The sequence below is a fragment of the Sus scrofa genome, chromosome 13 (genome assembly GCF_000003025.6).
Source record: "Sus scrofa isolate TJ Tabasco breed Duroc chromosome 13, Sscrofa11.1, whole genome shotgun sequence".
Taxonomy (NCBI): Eukaryota; Metazoa; Chordata; class Mammalia; order Artiodactyla; family Suidae; genus Sus; species Sus scrofa.
In genome coordinates this window covers 32043430-32067480 of record NC_010455.5, presented here as the reverse complement: position 1 = coordinate 32067480, position 24051 = coordinate 32043430, and the positions used below count along the sequence as shown (strand labels likewise).

At 44.3% G+C, this 24051-nt stretch overlaps 1 protein-coding gene across 19 annotated transcripts in view; it reads right to left on the bottom strand.

The window, feature by feature from the left end:
* Positions 1-24051, bottom strand: part of DAG1 (dystroglycan 1) — a 64432-nt gene that overhangs the window by 24970 nt on the left and 15411 nt on the right. For 4 of the 19 annotated variants that reach the window (XM_021068750.1, XM_021068754.1, XM_021068752.1 and 1 more), the window contains exon 3: positions 7599-7973. The exons of 12 other annotated variants lie outside the window; for them this stretch is intronic. The gene's annotated coding sequence lies outside the window, so the exon portion shown is untranslated. The remainder of the gene's footprint in view (positions 1-7598; positions 7974-24051) is intronic. 3 more of the 19 variants (XM_021068758.1, XM_021068751.1, XM_021068748.1) reach the window with 1 other exon arrangement.

Genomic DNA, 24051 nt, shown 5'->3' with positions numbered 1-24051 from the left:
AGGGACGCAGGTGCCACATATGGAAATTCCCAAGCTAGGGGTCGAATTGAAGCTGCAGCTGCCAGCCCACACCACCGCCACAGCAATGCAGGATCTGAGCTGCATCTGCAAGCTACACCACAGCTCACAGCAATGCCAGATCCTTAATCCACTGAACAAGGCCAGTAATCTAACCCACGTCCTCATGGATCCTAGTTGGGTTCGTTACCACTGAGCCATGACGGAAACTCCTAAGAATTTCACTTTAAAAGATATTAAAAAAAAAAAAAACCCATAAAACACAAAAGAAAAAGACCACTGGACTTTCACTTCTAGGAAGATGGAGTAGACGTATTTCTCTTTAGTTTCCCACTACATAATAGGGAAAATCATAGATATTATACATATATTTAAGTTAAACATGAGACTCCAAAAAATAAAAAGTCAAGAGGATACAGTCTAGCTAGGAACCCCAGGATTCAAGGAAAGATACAGAGGCAAGTTCCCTGGGTTTTCTTTTTGCCTCATATATTCCAGAATTGGAGTTGAGGAAGCTGGCAACCCAAAAAGGCCAACAAATGAGAAGAAAAAAAGTCCTAACAAAAGTCTGTTCTCTTTAGCCAGAGGAGCAGGAAGGGGATAGTCTAGCAAGAGAGAAAACCTTTAAACAATAACAGCTCTATTCTAGACAAACACCACAGAAAAAACTGTGGCCTCACTCAACTCCCATGCTGGCAAAGGCCAAGTGGGAAGCCCAGACTTCCACTCTCATGAGGCTGTAACAAGGCGCCCTAATATCTCCAACAGGGAGGGAGACGGGATTTTCATCCCTCCTGGCCAATAGTAATGCACAACCCTCTTCCACCAGCTTCCTGTGTCAGTGGACACCACATGTGGAAACTGGATTTCTATATCTCCAAGATAAGGAACCTGCTGGGATAGTGTGAGAGGAGGACTAGTAGAGAGTCAGAACTTTAACCACTGCCCAGCAGTAGGGGGACCAAGGGAACTAAAACTTCACCTGCCCCCAGGTGTCAACAAAGCTTTAGTGGGATACCTGGATTTCTACCTAAACTTCCCAGTAATCAGGCAGTGCCTCCTCTACCCTTCCTCTGCCAGTGAAGAGTCAGACAAAAGCCAGCTAAAACAGAATCTAGAGTTTCAGAAAAAAATAAACAACTGTTCAAGTTGCAATCAAAAATCACTCATCAGGAATTCCTTGGTGACACAGTGGGTTAAGGATTTGGTGTTGTCACTGCTGTGATGTGGGTTTGATCCCTGGCCCAGGAACTTCCACTTGCTGCCGGCACAATCAAAAAAAACAAAAAACAAAAAACAAAAAACCACCACTCATCATACCAAGAACCAGGAAACTGCAAAACTGAATGAAAAAAAAAGACAACAGATGACAACACCAAGATGACCAAAACAGGTAGAAAGTAAAAGGATGGGAAAAGACGTATCATGCAAGAGTATCTATATTAATATCAGATAAAGTAGATTTCAGAAAAAAAGAAAATTATCAAAGAGAGGAATATTATATAATAATAAACGGGCCAATCCATCAAGAATACCAATCCTAAATGTATATGCACCAAAGAACAGAGTTACAGAACATGTGAAGCAAAAACTGATAGAACTGAAAGGAAAAAATAAATCTACAATTGGTTTTCACTTCCCCAAAGTGGGAGCTCAAATGCTGAGGGAGCTACCTGCTGACCTCTGCTGACCTCGAGTGGATGGCTTTTGCCCCCAGATTCAGCAGGTCATAATCTGCATATTCTTAAATTTATCTTTTTTTTTTTTTTTTTGTCTTTTGTTGTTGTTGTTGCTATTTCTTGGGCCGCTCCCGCGGCATATGGAGGTTCCCAGGCTAGGGGTTGAATCGGAGCTGTAGCCACCGGCCTACGCCAGAGCCACAGCAACGCGGGATCCGAGCCGCGTCTGCAACCTACACCACAGCTCACGGCAACGCTGGATCGTTAACCCACTGAGCAGGGGCAGGGACTGAACCCGCAACCTCATGGTTCCTAGTCGGATTCGTTAACCACTGCGCCACGACGGGAACTCCCATATTCTTAAATTTAATACACTTGCTCCAGCTTCAGAACACAGTAACAATTTTGAAAAAGAGGATAAAGAGGAATTATTCTACTTAATATCTACTTAGTTAAGTAATCAAGACTCTTGGTGGAGTGACAAACACATAAATCAATGGAATAGAATAGAGAATCTAGAAATAAGCCTAAACAAGAATGCTAAACTGATTTTTGACAAGGGTACAAAGCAGTTAAGTGGGGCGGGGGGAAGAGTTTTTTCAACAAATGGCACAACCCAGACGTCCTTCAATGGATGAATGATTAAACAAACTGTGGTACATCCATACCATGCGATACTAACGAGCAATAAAACAGAATGAACTACTGATACGCTCAACAATTTGGATGAATCTCAAGAGAATTATGCCGAGTGAAAAATGTTACTCCCCAAAGGTTATATACTTTATGATTTCATTTACATAACATTCTTGAAGTGACAAATTATAGAAACCAGAAAACAGATTAGTGGTTGCCAGGAGTTAGAGAGCTAGGACATGAGGGAACTAGATGTGGCTACGAAAGCGCAACATAACAGATCCTTGCTGTGAGAAAATGTTTTGTGTTTTGACTGTATCACTGTCACTACCCTGGCTGTGATACTGTACTATGATTTAAGATGTTGTTATGAGGAGAAACTGGGTAACAGGTAGACAAGACTTCTCTGTATTACTGTTTAACAACTGCCTGTAAATCCACAATTATCTCAAAAAAAAAGCTGAACCTAAAAAAAAGGTAAATTTGAATTGGAATTTTAGGTTTCTATTCAATAAAGGATGCCATTATATAGAAAGTAAAAAGGGGAGTTCCCGTCGTGGCGCAGTGGTTAACGAATCCGACTAGGAACCATGAGGTTGTGGGTTCGGTCCCTGCCCTTGCTCAGTGGGTTAATGATCCGGCGTTGCCGTGAGCTGTGGTGTAGGTTGCAGACGCGGCTCGGATCCCGCGTTGCTGTGGCTCTGGTGTAGGCCGGTGGCTACAGCTCCGATTCAACTCCTAGCCTGGGAACCTCCATATGCCACGGGAGCGGCCCAAGAAATAGCAACAACAAAAGACAAAAAGACAAAAAAAAAAAAAAAAAAAAAAAAAAAAGAAAGTAAAAAGGACCAACCACAGCCTAGGAGACAGCTTTTAAGTGCATAGCACGGCTGAAGGATTCCTATCAAAATATATCAAGTACCTCCCCAAAATAACAACGGGTTGAAGACAGAGAGATAACAAAGAAAATCTGAAGAGCAATAAACATTCAAAAAGACCTTCAACTTCACTAGTAATCGGGGAAAAGAAAACTAAAGCAACATGAAAAAACTCGCCATAACAATCAGAATAGGCAAAAATGCTGAAATGTGACATCACTGAGGAAAAGGAGTTGCATAGCTACTGGCGAGTGTAGGATTGTCCAATCACCTGGAGAGGACTGACCAACCCTGCTGGGCCCTTCCATTCCTTAGCACACACCCAGAGGAATGTGCACACTACAAGGAGAGCTAGAGCAAGTACATTCATTGCAACAGTGGAAAGCTGGAAATGACTCCAAGGTTCATCGGTGGGAGAAAGCACCAACAGGCTGTGGTACACTCACTTCATGGAACTCTGTAGGACAATTAAAATCAACCAAAATTACAAGAACTGAAATAGATAAATCTCAAAACACATTTAGCAAAAAGAGCCACTGCATAAAGATATTAATACCATTTATGTAAAATGTTTATATACTATTTATAGATTCATTTAAATATAATAAATAAAATCACACATGCAATCATAAATACAAAATTGAGGATAATGGTCAGTCTAGGAAGAGAAGGCAAAGGAAAAAGGAAAGGTTCATAAGGATCTCCAAATTTATAACTGCTTCACTTCCTAAAATAGGATCTCACAAAACAAACAAACAAACAAAAACACAGAAGAACATTAAGGTATGACAAGTCTGGGTAGCAAATACTCAGGTTGTGTAATATTGCTAATCCAGGTCCTCTGCCAAGTACCTGTAGTACACGAAGGCAAAGAGCTTAGAGTTTGTCTAAGTCTTGTGATCTCAAAATAATACAAGTTATAAAACAGCTAGCACCTCCTGCTCTATCTCACCTCTCTGTGTCTTTTGCACTGTCTTCTCAAGACTGGAAAACCCTATCCTCAAATATGTGTCTGGTGTATTCTGAATGGCATCTAAATTCCAAATCCCAGCCTATAGAGCTCTTACACTGCCCTAACTCTACCTTATCCATCACCCCTATCTCTGTCCACCTCTATCTCATGGTGCCCACATCACCTTTAACACACTGTGCCAGGCTGGAGATCAAACATGCTTCCTGGCACTGCAGAAACGGTGCCAATCCCACTGCAGCACAAAGGGAACTCCCAACTTTTCTTTTTAAATCTTCTTCCCATGGGGAGTTCCCGTCGTGGTGCAGTGGTTAACGAATCCAACTAGGAACTATGAGGTTGTGGGTTTGGTCCCTGCCCTTGCTCAGTGGGTTAACGATCCGGCGTTGCCGTGAGCTGTGGTGTAGGCTGCAGATGCGGCTTGGATCCCGCATTGCTGTGGCTCTGGTGTAGGCCGGTGGCTGCAGCTCCGATTAGACCCTTAGCCTGGGAACCTCCATATGCCGCGGGAAGCAGCCCTAGAAAAGGCAAGATAAAAAAAAAATCTTCTTCCCAGGTCTTTACTCTTTTGTGTACTTACTTTTTTTCTACTATTAGACTCAGTAGATCTTTTACCTTCCCAATATGATACTCCATTTAAAAATTCTCAGCTTGGAGTTCCCGTCGTGGCTCAATGGTTAATGAATCCGACTAGGAACCATGAGGTTGTGGGTTCGATCCCTGGCCTTGCTCAGTGGGTTAAGGATCTGGCGTTGCGGTGAGCTGTGGTGTAGGCTGCAGACGTGGCTTGGATCCCGTGTTGCTGTGGCTATGGTGTAGGCTGGCAGCTACAGCTCTGATTAGACCCCTAGCCTGGGAACCTCCATATGCCAAGGGAGCGGCCCTAGAAATGGCAAAAAGACAAAAAAAAAAAAAAAAAAAAAAATCTCAGCTTATTTGAAAACAGCAACAGTATGAGACACACCCTGTCCTACCAGGCTCATAAGCTCAATCTGCTATCTATGGACATATGACAACACAGGGTATCTGTTTCATGGGCATGACTAAGTGCTCTGCATTTAGCAAGCAGGCAATGTCCAGGGCACAACTCCAACTGCTATGTGTTGGTTTTCCATATTCTGGGAAGAAAAGGTCTTTTTTACAGATTGCCAAATCCTTCTGATAGTGGCTTCCTATAAGCAGGGTCCCTGTGCTAGGAGACCGTCAGGCTACATCCAAACACCAGAATTCGCACATCCTGGAAGTCTTTTACACAGTCTCACACTCATACCCTTGGTCATCTAGAGATGGAGGCTCTATGGAGATTCTCCTCCTCATTTCTCAGAACCAAGGCCTAAAGAGAGGTAACACTCAAGTATGGTCACACACAGCCTGTGGCCGGAACATGAACTGAAGAAACTACAACCAGAGTCGCCCAGTCTTCCTGACACAGCCATTCATTTTAAACACTACACATGCACACTCACATTACCCTCTGCCACATCAGAGGGACTCAAGGGTAGCCCAAGAATACATCTCAGCTGAACTTGCCCCTCTCCAGCTATAAAAAGCTGCCAAAGCTCTTCTACTGAGAAAATAGGTAGTGGGAATGGGTACTTCATTCCTCAGTGGCAATTCCCACCACTAAGACTGAGCTCAGCACTGCTCCAAACCCCAGCAAAATCCAACTCTGTGAAGAAGGACCTTCCCGGAGCCTTGGTGAAACTCCACGCAGTCTGAACACAAGCTCAACAGCCACGGCACACTGTGTGAAAAATGGGTGTACTTATTTTCTCCAATTGTGACAATGAGGCAGAAATAAAAAGTGAACTTTTCAGCAATGCCTAAAAGGTGGTATTCTTTGTAAAACAAAACATAAAAATCTGCCCTAGAAGTAGGTATATTTAAACTTTACCAGATCAAAACAAATAAATAAATAAAGTTTACCAGATCAGTCAGTAAGGACACAACTAAGGAATCAAAAGCATTACGCAGTGACAGGCAAGGATCCCAGATACTTGAGAAAGAGTTCAGCAGAATCCTTCTGGCCATCTTCCTGTCACCCATACTAATCCCTATCTATCAGCAAACGAAGCATATGCTGTGTGAGTGGTGTCTGTATCTGTTTCTCTCCCCCGCCCCCACTGCATATGTATCTCTATTCGACCACAACAGGAGACACAAGGATCTGCAACCCTACCCTATCCACACAACCTTGGGTCCCTGAGAAATAGAGGATTCCTCTGGAATTCCAGCCCCAAGAAAGAAACAGCTCTGTTCCACTAAGGCTACCTCCCAGAGGTTATGAGTGCCACACGTGCAAAGGAGGCTCAGTCGACAAATACTTTTTCCACTCAAAAAACACAAGGAACAAATGTATACATGGTACTAACTCAATTCATAGTAAACTTATCATTTCCCCATTTGCAGAAAAACCCACAGGGAATGAAACTTTAAAATGTCTTAACTATAAAAACTCTGAGGAGTTCCCATCGTGGCTCAGTGGTTAACGAATCCGACTAGGAACCATGAGGTTGAGGGTTCGATCCCTGGCCTTGCTCAGTGGGTTAAGGATCCAGCATTGCTGTGAGCTGTGGTGTAGGTTGCAGATGCGGCTCGGATCCCGTGTTGCTGTGGCTCTGGTGTAGGCCAGCAGCTACAGCTCTGATTCAACCCCTAGCCTGGGAACCTCCATATGCCGTGGGAACAGCTCAAGAAATGGCAAAAAAAAAGATAAAAAAAAAAAAAAACTCTGAAAGAATGGCTCCCTACTAGTTTTTACCAAGAATGAAGGAAAAGTTGTGAGATTCAACCCATTATTAACCATACAAAATAAGGCAGAGGCAGCCCACCCCACCATTTGGAGGAACTACTAATCTCCAATAGCTATATAAACTAAAAATAGTACTTAAAACTGTCAAACTGCTGCCATTCACCATGGTAATTGAAACGTTTAAGGAAAATGGGATTTTCTTTTTATAGCCAAACCAAAAATAACAAAATTCCATAAGCTTGCTTTAAGTGGTTTTGGAAAAGTCAAAATAAATAATCTTAAACAACCACTTTATGTTGCATCTAACAAAAAGGCTTTTGTCCAGACACTCAGAAGTTAAAATTAAATATTAAATGTCAGTCTAATATTAATATAAAAATTCTAGAGGGTTAATCAGTTTAAAACTGTTCAATCTGATGGCCAACAGGATGTACTCAACACAATGGAAAACAATAGTGTGAAGTCATTGCTTATTTGGGCTTCAAATACCAAAAAGACAGGCAGATTTCTCTGTTTTGAGTTTAAAACAGGCCTTTTTCACTTCTTAGTGTCAGATGAGGAAGGTGTTGAGTCAAATCTCTGGGGACAATGCAAGGTATCATCCTAAAACTGTTCATAGCTCAGGAGGCATATAAGGTTTCCATTACATGAGACCAAGTTCCTACCTGGCCTGTGCGCCATAGGAGTATCACCAGAGATGTCGGGGCAGCCTGGCGAAGACACCATTAGGGAGCTCGGGAACCCCCAAGAGTCCAGGGTCACATACACAGCAAGAGATTTCAAAGTAAAAACATGTGGGAAAAAAATTACCACCTGTGAGAAGCAAGCACTACACAATAGTCTACCAAACAGAAAAGCTATCTGAACACTTTTCTTACTTGGAAAATTCTTGCAAACTCTCAGTTATCACAAATACCAAAAGCAGAGGTTCCCGGAAGGGCAGTGGTTTCTGTTGATGGTAGTTTGGGTTTCTCAACAAAGGCAGGAAGGAAGTAAAGATTTTCTACCTGGGTACAAACCCACTCAGGTGCAAACACATCCTGGAGGAAGGGAAGAAAGACAAGGTTCAGATGCCAGACTGAATGGCCACTCCACTGGACCATGGTTTTTAACCTGGGTAGATTTTTAACATTTTATGTGATACAGCTCACTGAAAAACAGCTCCTTCTACACTCCACTGAGCTCCATATGCTGCTGTTAAACATTATTCAGTATTCAACCATTCACACAAAACAGTTGAGAGTTATTTTTTCCATTATACTACACAAAAATAAAAAATAAGTACCATAGGAGTTCCCTGGTTCAGCAAGTTAAGGATTTGGAGTTGCCACTGCTGTGGATCAGGTCACTACTGTGGCATGGGTTTGATCCCTTGTCCTAGCATGGAACCTTTGCATGCCATGGGCATGGCCAAAAAAAAAAAAGAAGAACCATACCTCAAAACCAATTGCTAATCTGACTTCAACGAATTAAGTTTAGAAAATAAAATAAAAATTTTTTAAAAAGGCAAAAAGAGGAGTTCCCATCGTGGCGCAGTGGTTAACGAATCTGACTAGGAACCATGAGGTTGTGGGTTCGGTCCCTGCCCTTGCTCAGTGGGTTAACGATCCGGCGTTGCCGTGAGCTGTGGTGTAGGTTGCAGACTCGGCTTGGATCCCGCGTTGCTGTGGCTCTGGCGTAGGCCGGTGGCTACAGCTCTGATTCGATCCCTAGCCAGGGAACCTCCATATGCTGCGGGAGCGGCCCAAGAAATAGCAAAAAGACAAAAAAAAAAAAAAATGGCAAAAAGACAAGGGAGTTCCCATTGTGGTGCAGTGGTTAACGAATCTGACTAGGAACCATGAGGTTGCAGGTTCGATCTCTGGCCTTGCTCAGTGGGATAAGGATCTGGAGTTGCCATGAGCTGTGGTGTAGGTCGAAGACACGGCTCAGATCCCATGCTGCTGTGGCTGTGGTGAAGGCTGGCGGCTGCAGCTCCGATTAGACCCCTAGCCTGGGAACCTCCATATGCCGAGGGAATGGCCCTAGGAAAAAAAAAAAAAAAAAAGGTGAAAATAATTGTTGTCTGCTGGCCTTCCTGACCTAACTAGCTAATCAGATTCCAGAACAGTGCAGTGAAATGAAGTATAAGGGTGGCCCAGCCACTCCCAGGTCCCTATTCAGGCTCTCCCTTACTGCAACCTTTCACCCTGCCAGCAGTGTCGACAATATACACCTCAGAAGCCAGACACGGGTATCCCGCCTGCAGTGAGTGGGAGCCCTTCCACCATCAGTGTAAGGTGCCATTGTTCTGAGTATTTATCTAGGCAAATATTCAGTGTTTAAAGTTATGACCTGCTGTTGGCCACATTCTTGTTTGGGGCCACATTCTTAAGGCTCGACCATGAAGAACATTTCAACCATGCCAGAAACTGCCAGATCAACAAATCCTGTTTATAAAAGGACAAGACACAACTAGCACCCACTCCCTTTGTTCAGACTTTCTTGCTAGCTGAATTCCTTCCCTCCCACATATGGCTCTGTCTAATTGGCCCTTTTACCTACCTCAGCCTGCCACAGCTACAAAACCTAAATAACCACAAACTTCTCTGGTAAGTTTTAGGGGTGAGCTTCCAAAGGCTGGAGCCAAAGAGACAAAATATGACCTTGCAGACTTCGGGAACCCCTGCTCTGCAAAGCCACAGCCAGCAACTCTACGACCAGGAGCAAAGCAGTGGGCAAGGCTATGCTGAGCAGAAGAGGGACGCCTGCCATGCATGACCTTGGAATCAGGCCTAGAATGGCACCTGAAAGCACCAGCCCCCAAAGAACTGGTAAAGGGAAAGCTCCAGGGCCAAATCCCATCAACTCCTGCACTGCCAGCTTCCCCAGCAAAGAATGCTGGGCTGCTCAAGAACCACAGCAGATTCAGAGGAACATATCCAGCTCAGGTATTTATACACAAAGTAAGATGGGGCAAACCCATTTTCCCCAAGGCTTTCCTGCTCCTCAAAGCTCCAGGAAATCTGCCGTGACAGATTTATCCAGGCTTAACACAACTGAAGAAATACTTGAAGCTGCCCTTGTCCTCTACTTCTACCGCCTCTTTCTCCAGGCTTTGGGCACTCGCTTAGCAAAAAAGAAAAAGTGGGTTTCCACTCAGTAGTAACTATTTGGAAATTAATTCATGAATTTTATTTATTTATTGGGGGGGGGCGTTTAGGGCCGCACTTAAGGCATATGGAAGTTCCCAGGCTTGAGGTCTAATTGGAGCTGCAGCTGCCGGCCTACACCAAAGCCTCAGCATCACCAGATCTGAGCTACATCTGCTACCTACACCACAGCTCATGATAATGCCAGGTCCTTAACCCACTGAGTGAGGCCAGGGATCAAACCCACATCTTCATGGATACTAGTTGGGTTCATAACCCGTAAGCCACAATAAGAACTCCCCAAGGATTAAAAATTAAAAGCAAAAACAGCTAAGAGAAAGACAAATGCAAAAGATCATCTGTCTTATCAAAAGGGTACAGCTACAATTTACATATTTCCAAGTAATGGGGAGAAAGTAGCAGCACCAAGTACTTTTCAGTGGTGGCCAGAATCTCCTAATGCACAAAGGTGTTGTTTTCTTCTTCCAAACAGAGCCAAGATCTAGATTTCAAAGCTGGACTATTGTCAGGAACGAATGGACTCCCATAGCCTGAATGAACAAAGATCCCACCAGCCCACAGTTTAATTCTTCAGATACTCTATCTTCTTCTTTTCCCAAGAATCTTCAACTGACTTCTTTTTTTGTGTGTGTGTGTGTGTGTGTGTGTGTGTGTCTTTTGTTGTTGTTGTTGTTGTTGTTGTTGCTATTTCTTGGGCCGCTCCCGCGGCATATGGAGGTTCCCAGGCTAGGGGTTGAATCGGAGCTGTAGCCACCGGCCTACGCCAGAGCCACAGCAACGCGGGATCCGAGCCGCGTCTGCAACCTACACCACAGCTCACGGCAACGCCGGATCGTCAACCCACTGAGCAAGGGCAGGGACCGAACCCGCAACCTCATGGTTCCTAGTCGGATTCGTTAACCACTGCGCCACGACGGGAACTCAACTGACTTCTAATATAAGCACAGAAGCCCCCGGCCCATCCCAGTAGTCCTTACTCTCTGTACATCCCTCTGTAAGATCTCTTCCAGGATTTCGCTATTATAACCCACGTAGATGTCTCGCCGATCAACCTGACTCAGAACAGGATGGGGAGCAAATGGAGCTCCTCAGAGATGCCTCTCATCACAAGGGAGAGATCAGACTTCCAGTCCTCTGCCAGCCTTAGATCACTACCCGCAAGTTCTTTCTTGTGACAAATAACTAAAAATATAATAAATTCACCAGTTACCAACAGTATTTATCTAGAGAGCTGGAGTTTTTTGTTTTTTGTTCTCAAAGTCAAGCTCTCTTTATAAACTCATAATCCACAGACACCTCAAAAAGTCTCTCAGGCTCTCCACTTGCAGAAAAGTTAAGAAGCAGGTGGAAGTCACCCAACATGTTCTTGACACCAGAGTTTCCACATCTTGTACCCTGAGGATTACTGCAGCTACCAACTTGAACAGCAGCTTTCGGAAGGATCCACTCTGTAAAGCAACTGCAACTATTTCAAAGACTAATTTAAAGCTTACATATCTGCTTTTTGGATTATTTGCAATGCATCCAGGGATCTCAGCTCTCTTTTACCTTTATAGACTAAGTTATAAGTACTTGAATTTGACAATGACTATGGGGCCAGGGAAGTAACAAGACCTCGACCTCAACAGGCATCTAACACTCAGTGAGCACCTCACAAAGGACTGGTGTGCATCTGTCTGGTAATGATTACTTCCTTGTGGCTCATGTCCTGCTGGATGACCCACAGCAACAAGCGTAGCACTTGAGCACCAAAGGCTGTAAATGGTTAGTACACAGCACTTATTATATAGGCCTGGACACAACAGGCTTTAAAGGAATCATATCCAAACATTCTGAAGGAGAATAAATATGTCCTAACTTCATCTATACCTCAATAGGAAAGCAGTGATCTTGCCCAAGAGAACCTCAGGTGTGGATGTACTCTGGGGATGGGACTGGAAAGAGGTCAGCGACAATCACAGGTCGAAGAACTATAGAGAGCAGAGCAACAGAGGGTGCAGTGGAACAACAGCAATTTTTTGGCTGGCAGGATTTTTAAAGAAGTAATTTTTTAAATCTAAATCTGTTCCTAGAAACCTTGTTTTCTAGTCAAATACAGAATGAAATAACACCAAACACAAAAATAATTAACAGCATGAAAAGAGATAACTTAGGCAAATGAAAAATTAAATAATGGTACTTCTGGAGTTTCCACTGTGGCACAGTGGATTAAGAATCTGACTGCAGGAGTTCCCGTCGTGGCGCAGTGGTTAACAAATCCGACTAGGAACCATGAGGTTGCGGGTTCAGTCCCTGCCCTTGCTCAGTGGGTTAACGATCCGGTGTTGCCGTGAGCTGTGGTGTAGGTTGCAGACGCAGCTCGGATCCCGCATTGCTGTGGCTCTGGCGTAGGCTGGTGGCTACAGCTCCGATTCGACCACTAGCCTGGGAACCTCCATATGCCCCGGGAGCAGCCCAAGAAATAGCAAAAAAAAAAAAGAATCTGACTGCAGGAGTTACCACTGTGGTGCAATAGGATCAGCGGCATCTCTGGAGTGCAGGTTCAATTCCTGGCCCAACACAGTGGGTTCAGGATCCAGTGTTGCCACAGCTGCATAGGTGGCAACTGCGGCTCAGATCTGAGCCTCTGGCCCAGAAATTTCATGTGCCATGGGGCATCCAGAAAAGACCAAAAAAAAAAAAAAAACCCAAAACCTGACCACAGCAGCTTTGATCCCCAGCCTGGTGCAGTGGGTTAAGGATTTGGCGTTGCTGCAGCTCCAGCATAGGTTGCAGCTCCAGCTCAGATTCAATCCGTGACCTGAGTACTTCCATACACTGCTAGTGTGGCGATTTAAAAAAAAAAAAAGATACGTGTATCTCAATGTTCATTGTGGCACTATTTACAATACCCAAGATATGGAAACAACCTAAATGTCCACTCACTGATACATGAATGGATGTATAAAGAAGATGTGGTATACTGGCGTTACCGTCGTGGCTCAGTGGTTAAGGAATCCCACTAGGAACCATGAGGTTGCAGGTTCGATCCCTGGCCTTGCTCAGTGGGTTAACGATCCGGCGTTGCTGTGAGCTATGGTGTAGGTCACAGATGCAGCTCAGATCTGGTGTTGCTGTGGCTATGGTGTAGGCCAGTAGCTACAGCTCCAATTTGACCCCTAGACTGGGAACCTCTACATGCCGCTGTGTGGCCCTAAAAAGATGAAAAAATAAAAATAAAAATCCCTCTAGAAACACTACAAACACAAAACATACAAAAAAGGACTTTGTTTTCAAAATAACTCAAATTATAACAGAAGAAAATGTCACACTGGAGCTTGAAATTACTACACTAGGCTATGTTTGCTAAACATTAAAAATAGTTTCATCTTTCCTTCCCAGGAGCGTTCACTTCTGGAGGAAAAAAACCCTGACCAGACCATTACCAAGTTCAAAGGTCCTTGAGCTAAAATCTGGGCAGGCTGAAATCAGTGGTTCCCAGCATCAGATTCCTAACAAATTCCTGGGCACAATTCAGAAGATATACGGTAAGCTTCCAACAATGCCATCAGCTGTCTGGTCCTCTACTTAATGCGATTAAAGTAATTTACATTGAGGTAAAACAAATTTCAACAATATAAGGGCATAAGTGAAAAAGAGGTTTCCTTTCCAGACCCTCAGCTAAGGAGGCTGGGTTTCTTCAGGGCTCTCCACAAATAACATATCTAATTAGTATCTCTAAACACATAAACTAGTACATATCTCTATTTTCTTCTTAAAGTTCAAATGGAATCATATACTTCATAACTGTTACTTTTTCCTTTTTTTGGCCACACCCATGGCATGAGGAAGTTCCTGGGCCAGGGATTGAACCCAGGACAGAGCAGTACCCAGAGACATAGCAATGACAATGCCAGCTCCTTAACCCAATGAGCTATGAGGGAACTCCCCAAACTGTCACTTCTTAAAATTTACTAATGGAAGACCTCAGATTGTGAGGGTAAATCCACCTCCTCCCTCCCTGCTGCTGCTTGGACATGTACATGACTAAGTGTACCCTGCATATTTTGCTCTAAAGGGTGCCCTCTCTGACTTGCATACTGATTAGAAATTTGAGGATAAAATCCTAGATGTGGAATTGCTGGATCAAAAGTTATGTACATTAGAACTGATAGATACTGGCAAAACACCTTTCAATTTACATTCCAACCTGAAGATATGAATGACTTTCCCTTTCACTAAAATTGAGTTACTGACAAACTCCTTCATTAATGACATGATACAGAAGAAGGAAAGTGGGACAGGTTGAAACAAAATGAGATAGTTCCCCCTCTCCCATTGTTGGATTAATGGGCATGGTGGGCAGCAGTTGTCATAAATTCAAGCTGGGAGTAATGGTACTTCACAGTGAGCTAGCATGAAAATATGGGAGGGTGAGTATCCAGATGACTAATGAATCAAAACATAGCACTATGTTTTTCTAGTCAAAATTGACTATCTCAGTGGAAAACTACTATAGAAAATTTAAGGGCTAATAACTCCAAATAACAAGGTATCTGTGCTGCTCCCTGCTCTTACTGTGGACTAGCCCTCTGGACCAGGGCATGCACTGGCCCTACAACAACTCTCAGCTCAGGGCAAGTGCTGAACCCAAGGAGGGCAGGAGAAGGAAGCTAGAGAGTATTTGGGGGCTCCCAAGACTAATCTTCATACCGTAGTTTCACTGTTCCGAAAAACATTAGCCTTTTCTAATATTGCCAAATCTAAGTTGAGGCCTACTGCCTTTCAAATGAAGGGCAGCATCTAGGAGGAATGAGGGAGCCCAGCTGTTCTGGAAGTCACACCCTCCAAACTCTTGGGGCACTAGGGAAAGAAACATCTGTCCCAGGCCAGTGCAGCCACCTGGGACAGGCAGCTGTATGTCTGAGCACAAAAGAAGTACTCATCAATCAACTCTCATCTTTCTCTCAGATTAGCGTAACTTGTACACATGAACAATTAGTCCCACAGAAAGTGGTGTCCACAACAGTGACTGACATTCCAAAGCCCTAAGATGCCCTTCCAACTCCATACTATGCTGGTTCCTGGTTCAAAGCCTGCCTGGAAAAACCAGGTAACATAGGCCACTCCATCAAAGATGAGGACTAACAGGAATTGGGAATCACACCCCACTATGAGGACTATAATACAAAACCCCAGAGAACACAAGGACTAGAGAGGAGCATGAAGCCCTTCAGCAACTATTGTGGTTACAAACTCTCTTCTAGAGATACACACTAAACTACTGATGGATGAAATAACAGGATGTCTGAGATTCGCTTCAAAATAATGTGTGCGGGCAGTAATTGGGGGTGTGAATACACCAAGATTGGCCAGTAGTTGATCAATGTTGGGGCTTGTGATAGGTACATGGGATTCTGCTTTTGTGTGTACCTGAGATTCTCCACAGCAAAAAGATCAAAAATAAAATACAACAGATGTATATAAACAAAATTCCCAGTAATTAAAACATCAACTATATCCAACAATTCATTCTTAGGTGTACTCAGAAGCCATAGACAAGAATGGTTCATATCAGTACTATTTGTGATAATTAAAAATTTAACAACATGGAGTTCCATGGTGGCCTAGTGATTAAGGATCAGGTTTTGCCAATGCTGTGGCTCAGGTTGCTACTGTTGTGTAGGTTTGATCCCTGGCTGGGGAATTTCTGCATGCCATGAATATGGCAAAAAAAAACAAAAAACAAAAATTAAAAATAACCCAGGAGTTCCCATCGTGGCGCAGTGGTTAATGAATCTGACTAGGAACCATGAGGTTGCGGGTTCGGTCCCTGCCCTTGCTCAGTGGGTTAACGATCCGGTGTTGCCGTGAGCTGTGGTGTAGGTTGCAGACGCGGCTCGGATCCCGAGTTGCTGTGGCTCTGGCGTAGGCCAGTGGCTACGGCTCCGATTCGACCCCTAGCCTGGGAACCTCCATATGCCGCGGGAGCGGCCCAAAGAAATAGCAAAAAGACAAAAAATAAAATAAAATAAAATAACCCAAATGCCCACCAACAGTAAATTGTGGTATATTCATATGTTAAATACTATACAACAACAAAAGAGGATAAACTGCTATACAAAACCACAAAGATTTCAGAGACCTAAGAATCAGCAAGAAAAGACAGGCACATGAGAGTACATACATAAGCTATCATTCATGAAACTTCTTACATGAAGGTCAAGAGAAGAAAATTAAGCTCAAGGACAGAGGTCAGAAAAAGCAGTTTACCTTTGGGGAGATACTGATTGGATAAAGGCACAATAAAGCCTTCCGGAAATGGTCTGTATCTTGATGTGAATGATGTATACACACAAAATTTTCAGGCTGTACCATTGATGCATTTTACCATTGATGCATTTTGCTACATGTAAATTTTGCTTCATTTTTTTTTATCAGTAACATAAAAAAATCCAACAATACTAGAAAGCAGGAGATTCACTGAAACAACTTCATCTGTGAGGTAAGAGATTTTCAAAACCTAAAGAATAATTTTGACTGGGGCCTCCTATATCTGCCTGCCACTTGCCTACACCTGAGGTGAAAGCAAGGACTCCCTCTTAAGGACCTTCATTCCTAGCTGATCACAAACACCAAAGAACACCAGAGCAACCAACACCAGGAAACATAGCTTTAACTCCTGCTCCACCACTTAAGCTACTAGCCATGGTTGTGGTCCTGACCTCACCAAATTCCAAGTAACTCAATTTCTAAACGTAGTGGTAGAGTTTCCACTGCAGCACAGAGGGTTAAGAATCCAACTGCAGCAGCTCAGATCACTGTGGAGGTCTGGGTTCGATCCCTGGCCTGGTACAGTGGGTTAAAGGATACGGCATTGCAAATGCAGCTCAGATTTTATCCCTGGCATGGGAACTTCCATGTGCCAGGGATGTGGCCATTAAAAAAAAAAAAAAAAAAAAGTCATAGTATAGATCTCTTATACAGGAAATTCAGGGCCTCCCTCATCACCATGCCTGCTGCTGATACCCACTCCTTTGGGCAGCCCCTAAGCAGTGCCCAGCAGCCTCTCCAGCCCTTCCACAAGCACAGCCCATGTCTCCCTGATTCTGGAATTCCTTACATTCACCTCTATGAAGGACAACCCTCGGAAAACTTGAATTCAAAACAAGAAACAAAACTTGGTCTACCTGCTTAGGCCTAAGTAACCTGACTGGATACACAGAATGCAAAAACCTGAATTTATGTGGCTTCAAAATTATTTTAAGTATAAATACAAATGGAATTTTAAATGTGTGAAATAAGAGCACAACGAAAAATTCACAACGAAAGGCCAGATAAATTCTAGTATATCACACAATACCTCTTCTCAGGGGCAGTTCCCATCTGAAGGACAATGGGAATGATATATATATACAAAGGTACAGGCCAGCCATGAGCACAGCCCTTTTCCTCCAGATATTCAGGGTAACAACTGATTAGGCAGCAGCTCTACAAGATGGGCACACAGTAGCTCTCACACCAGACATCAGCTTGCCCTGCCCATCAAATTCTGGGGTAAACTGGGGTGGGGCCTTCAGACAAAAAAGCCACGACCAGCTGACAAGTTCCTGGGCCTGAAGCCTGAACCTACTGGCACACTAAAGCAACACTCACTCTCTCCGCATGCCCACATCTCCATCCACCAGCCAGCAACACTGGCAGCTGACACACATCCCCATTCTGTAAGGCAAGTCTCCGTACCCAGAGCTTGAGATTACAAGGTAAGGCCATGACCATGACCAGAGCCCATAAAGCTTCCCACTGTCCACCCAACCTATCAGGCCTGATGGTACAGATATGGGAAAGACTAAATTCTGGCTGCTCTCTAAGTGCTACCTATTTCTCCATTTCCTTACCAGTGGGGCTGTGTGCCCTGTTACATGAAGAAAGAGGAAAATCCCTCTAAAATAGCTTTCAAATACAGAGAAAATCTGAAAACACAACACTCATAAGACAGAGCTTTAAGGTGACCATTTAAGTCATCAGGAGCCACACCTTCCTTTACAGATGGGTAAACCAAGGCTTCCACAGTCCCCTGGATGGTGAGCAATGAAGCAGGATGAAAATTCCTTTCCTAAGTCTCAAACAACCTTTTCCCCATCGCAACACCCTATCAACATAGCAGATTAAGGATATGGTGTCACTGCTGTGGCTCAGGTTGCTGCTCTGGCATGGGCTAGATCCATGGCCCAGGACCTTCCTAATGCCACAGGCGTGGCCAAAAAAAAAGGGGGGGGGAGAGGAAGAGAAGAAACCTGAAGAGAAGGAAGAAGATGATGGACAGATAATGAAAGAGAGTAGAGCTGAGAATTTGGGGAAAAGGGCAATGTAAAGGAAGAAGGGAGGGCCTGAGAGAGTGACAGGACTATGAACCCATCTCAGTGATTTAGGCCAGGGAACACATCTGGGCTTTTCCTCTTGCAACACCTGTGCCAGGGAAACTGGTTTGACAAGGACTGCAGAGCAACTGAGAGGCTGAGCTGGGCCTGGCCTTTCCTCAGGCCCCACTACCCTGTCACAGAAGTGGTGCTCTGAGTACCTGCTATGAGCAAAGTATAAATAAAAGGAAAGAAAGCAGGAGTTCCCATCATGGCGCAGTGGTTAACGAATCCGACTAGGAACCATGAGGTTGCGGGTTCGGTCCCTGCCCTTGCTCAGTGGGTTAACGATCCGGCGTTGCCGTGAGCTGTGGTGTAGGTTGCAGACGCGGCTCGGATCCCACATTGCTGTGGCTCTGGCGTAGGCCGGTGGCTACAGCTCTGATTCAACCCCTAGCCTGGGAATCTCCATATGCCGCGGGAGCGGCCTAAGAAACAGCAACAACAACAACAACAACAACAAAAGACAAAAAAAAAAAAAAGAAAGCAGCACTCCGGAGGAAGACCCAAACCACCTCAGTCTTGTCAAAGGGACCAAACCTGAGGCTGACCAAGCCTTGAGATCCTGCTACCGATTCACAGGAAATATGGAGAAAAGCATGTTGAACAGCACCCTCGAACACAATCTGCTGAATCTGGACTGTGGGAGATTCTACAAGTCTAAAAGCCCGGGTTCTTCAGTAGATAATTACAGAGAAAAGGGACAGAGGGGAGAAAACGTAAATAAAGCAACTTATAAGATATGCCAACTTAAAAGATATGCCAACTTAAAAAAAAGACAAAATTAAAATGCAGTGTCTAAGGATAGACATTTCAGAGATAAAACAATTGTTAAAAGCAAGGAAATGGATACAAAAAGACAAGATGGGATCACCTTGGGAAGGAACGGGAGGGGAGTTGTGGCAGAGTTGGGGCCCACAAAGGGACCTGTAGTGAAACCAACAATGCTCTGTTTCTTGACCTTATAATTCACTAAGCTATACTTTTTTTTTTGGGGGGGGGGTTGTTTTCTCCATTTTTGTTTCATCTTACACTAGTAAAGTTTTTTAAATTTAGAAACATATATTTTAAAAATAAGATGAAATAAACATAAAACCAGCCCTGGAAGAGCTTGAGGACTTTATGAAACAGCATATGCAAAAAGACAATCCCAACAGGAAGCACAGAACAGAGAGGGTGGCCTCATAGGCAACTGTGTGGTGACCTCTCTTTCAGGGGTTGGGCCTTGGGAACCACCACTGGCTGTTCATCCAGGTCCCACACTCCAATAGCTTTGCTGCTTACTAAGCTCATGTTGTAGCTACCTGCATAGCTCCCTTATCCCTCTCAACTGGTTCCCAGGGATATAGTAAAGGTGTTGAGGTTTTTTTTAAAAACAAGGTGCCCCCAAATCCTGACAATGTATCCAGTCATTACTCCCTTCCACAGTAGACTTTCCTGATTCCCAGAGACTGAAAAGTTTTAACTTCCTCCCCAGGTCAAGCACACCAGCATTGTCTTTTAGGCTCCTCAACTCTGGGCTAGTACAATCTCACAGCCTCTGTTTCTGTTCAGCTGGCTCTATCTATGCCACCAGAACTCCATCCTCTCATGGTTGGCCAAAGCCTCCATCCCCATCTCCCACCCCTACCACTAGCTGACATGGCCCCATAGTGGCCTCTAGTCTCCACTCCTCTCCATCCCCAGACAGTAACCCACTGCACTCCTCACCTCCAACCTCCTTCAGCTGACTTAGGGATTAAAAGAGAAAACACAAGAGTTCCCTGGTAGCCTAGCAGTTAAGGATCCAGTGCTGTCACTGCTATGGCTTGGTCACTGCTGTGGCCTGGGTTCAATCCCAGGCCTAGAAATTTCCACATGCCATAGGCAAGGCCACAAAAAAACAAAAAACAGCAAATATGGCAAAGTTCCTCTGCACACTGTGAGTGATCTTCTCCCTCCCTACCCCGTTCCAAGGTTCATCTTTCCTAATTCCCCTCCCATCTCCTCCTGCAGCTTCCTCAATTATCCTGCAAAGCCCCCCTAACACACACCCTCATCCAAATCATTATCAAACCAAAAGGGGTACCCACAGTTCACTGTGACCACTCCCTGCAACTCCATCTCGAAGACCCCATCAGAATCGCCTAAGGCATCAGGGTCAGGAAATGGCTCAATAGGACACAGACACATCAATGTGTACCCAAATGTCAGCTTGGCTTTGAAAATAATCTAGAATGGCTTACAAGCTAAGATCCTCTCCCTGATCCCTTATGCCCCCCACTTCCCCTTACGATGAATCAGAGGCACATGGCAGTACCATCAGGTTCTCCAAACTACACTTCTTCTGAAAAAGATTAACTGAGGCGTTCCCGCTGTGGCTCAGAAGTAATAAACCCAACTAATATCCATAAGGATGTGGATTCAATCCCTGGCCTCATTAAGGATCTGGCACTGCCATGAGCTACAGTGTAGGTCATAAATGCAGCTCAGATCTGGCATTTCTGTGGCTATGGCGTAGGCCAGCAGCTGCAGCTCTGATTTGACCCCTAGCCTGGGAACTTCTGTATGCTGCAGGTATGGCCTTAAAAAGCCCAAAAAAAAAAAAAAAAAATCAACTGAAGGGAAACAATAATCACTTATCCACACTCTTTTCTTCAGGGCAGGGGTAGGGCCCAATCCTCTCTTATCCATCACCAATCGATTTCCAGGGCCTAGCACAGTGCCCTGGACATGACAGTGACTCAAAAACCATCTGCTTTAATGAACAAATAACTGAAACTCAGTGCCAACTGGGCCTGCTTGCTGGGTGCCAGATGACAGTCCCCTCCATAGCGCATGGTTAGCCTGTCTTATAGAGCCATTTAACAGTTAATATTTAATTTTAAACACTTCCTAAATCAAACTCCTCTTTTCTTTAACTTTTTCCAAGTATAACATATATTCATTAGGTAAGGTGATGCATGAAAAGAAAAGGACCTGACACAAATACACACCTTAGGTTTCTCACTACGGCTCAACAGGTTAAGGATCTGGCACTACTGCAGCTGCAGCTCAGATTCAATCCCTGGCCTGGGAACTTCCATATGCCACAGGTGCAAGAGGGGAAGGAAAAAAAAAACCCTTAAAATATATATACAGGAGTTCCCTGGTGGCCTAGTGAATTAAGGATCTGGGGTGGTGTTGTCACTACTATGGCTCAAGTCACTGCTGAGGAGAGGTTGGAGCCCTGGCCTGGGAACTTCCGTGTGCCGTGGGTGCAGCCAAAAACAAACAAACAAAAAAACAAAACAACAACAACAAAAAACACACATATACGCATACATACAAAATACAAACAATCTTAATCTAGTCACTCATATCATCTTATGTGTGTAATGTTTCTGTGCTTCAGACAACCTGCATGAGCAGACCAGCTAAGGAACTTGTATACACACAAGTGTCCTGCTTTTGCCACCCCAGATCCAAATTCAAAATAAAACAGCCAAGGTCAATAATCCTGTCACAACGATAAGGAGTCTGCAGTGCCTGCAATAAAAATGGGCTTATTTCTACACAGGATTCTGTTGTACTGAGAATCAGTTCCTGTACAGTGGCCTCCTCTGGACTGTTCTGAACTGCCCCAGGACTACTCCCAGGCTGGGAGAAGCCCTGTGGGCTCTGCTTCCCCTCTACCCTATCAGAGGATTAAGACTGAGCATTTAGAGATTTTCAGCTCCCCTCTGGTGGTATCATGTCATTTTCTTATCTGTTAAAAGCCAACGGCTCTACCCTCACTGTCTCTAACACAAAGGTCAAAGACCAAATGCCTTCACCATCTGGAAATCACCTGGAGCCTTCTCTAATGGGAACCCACAGGCAGTTCCCCCTCAACACAGAATCATAAAATACAGTGCCTTCATCACCTGGAGGCTAGAACACAGTATTTGTCTTTAGGATAATTATCCTCTGCTCAGAAGTTGAGCACCCTCATCTTCCTCACACCCCACAGCTCTATGTTCAATCTGTCCCTCAAGGAATCAAGAAAGCCTAAAAACACTTCAGGTTTCCCAGGAGGATGCTGACTTTACAGAGTAAGGTTCTGACATTCTAGACTAAGTTCATCCTACCAAACAACAAACAAAAAATCTTAAAATTTCCAGTGGCCCTAAAAGGCAAAAAAAAAAAAATCTTAAAATTTCTGTTCTAAAGAATTCCAACTGTGAGTTCCCGCCACGGCTCAGCAGAAACGAATCTGACTAGCATCCATGAGGATACAGGTTCGATCCGTGGCCTCACTCAGTGGGTTAAGGATCTGGTATCGCTATGAGCTGTGGGGTAGGTCACAGACACAGCTTGGATCCTGCCTTGCTGTGGCTGTGGTGTAGCCCGGCGGCTGCAGCTCCGATTCAACCCCTGGCCTGGGAACCTCCATATGCCGTGGCTGTGGCCCTAAGACCAAAAAAAAAACACCAAAGAATTACAACTGGACAGCTCAGCTGAATTTTATGTTCCAGGTACAGAACCTACTGCTACCCAACATTCAACCAGGAGCGCTCAATGGCTCCAAGTCTCTTAAAATGTATCTGTTGGCTGAAAAGTCAAACCACTATATAGGTTACCTAGGCAGGAAGTCATATGGTCATATGAGAAAAAAATAAGTATATGTGTAGTCCCTTGAAAACCAAGGGCTTTTCATATCAGGCATGCATTGCTGCTGATAACTCAAAAATAAATAAATGTTATACAACAAAAAGGAAATAGGGAATTCCCTCGTGGCATAGTGGGTTAAGGACCTGGGTGTTGTCACTGCTGTGTCTGGGCTCACTGCTGTGACACAGGTTTGATCCCTGGCCCAGGAATTTCCACACACCTCGGGTGTAGCCTAAAAAAAGGAAAACAAGAGTTCCCACTGCGGCGCAACGGGACTGGTAGCATCTCTGGAGCACTGGGATGCAAGTCTGATCCTCAGCTCAGCAGAGTGGGTTAAGGATCCTGTGTTGCCAGAGCTGCAGCATAGGTTGCAGCCATGGCTCAGATCTGATCCCTGGCCCAGGAACTCCATATGCCATGGTGTGGCCAAAAAAGAAAGAAAAGAAAACAAACCTGGGCAGGTCAAGGACTCTCCCAAGAAACTCCTTTAAAATATAAACAATTCTGGAGTTCCCGTCGTGGTGCAGTGGTTAACGAATCCGACTAAAAACCATGAGGTTACGGGTTCATCCCTGCCCTTGCTCAGTGGGTTAAGGATCCAGCATTGCCGTGAGCTGTGGTGTAGGTTGCAGACACGACTCGGATCCTGCATTGCTGTGGCTGTGGTGTAGGCCGGTGGCTACAGCTCTGATTCAACCCCTAGCCTGGGAACCTCCATATGCCGCGGGAGCGGCCCAAGAAATGGCAAAAAGACCAAAAAAAAAAAAAAAAAAAAAAAAATATATATATATATATATATATATATATATAAAAACAATTCTGTCTAGTTAACAAAACTACTTGGTTCTCAAACTACTTTTTTCCTTTATTCATCTTGATGAGTAAAATGTCTCCATGGACCACGTGCCCCAGTAAGATACCACCAGTACTCAAAGCTCCACAGGTGAGCAAGCAGT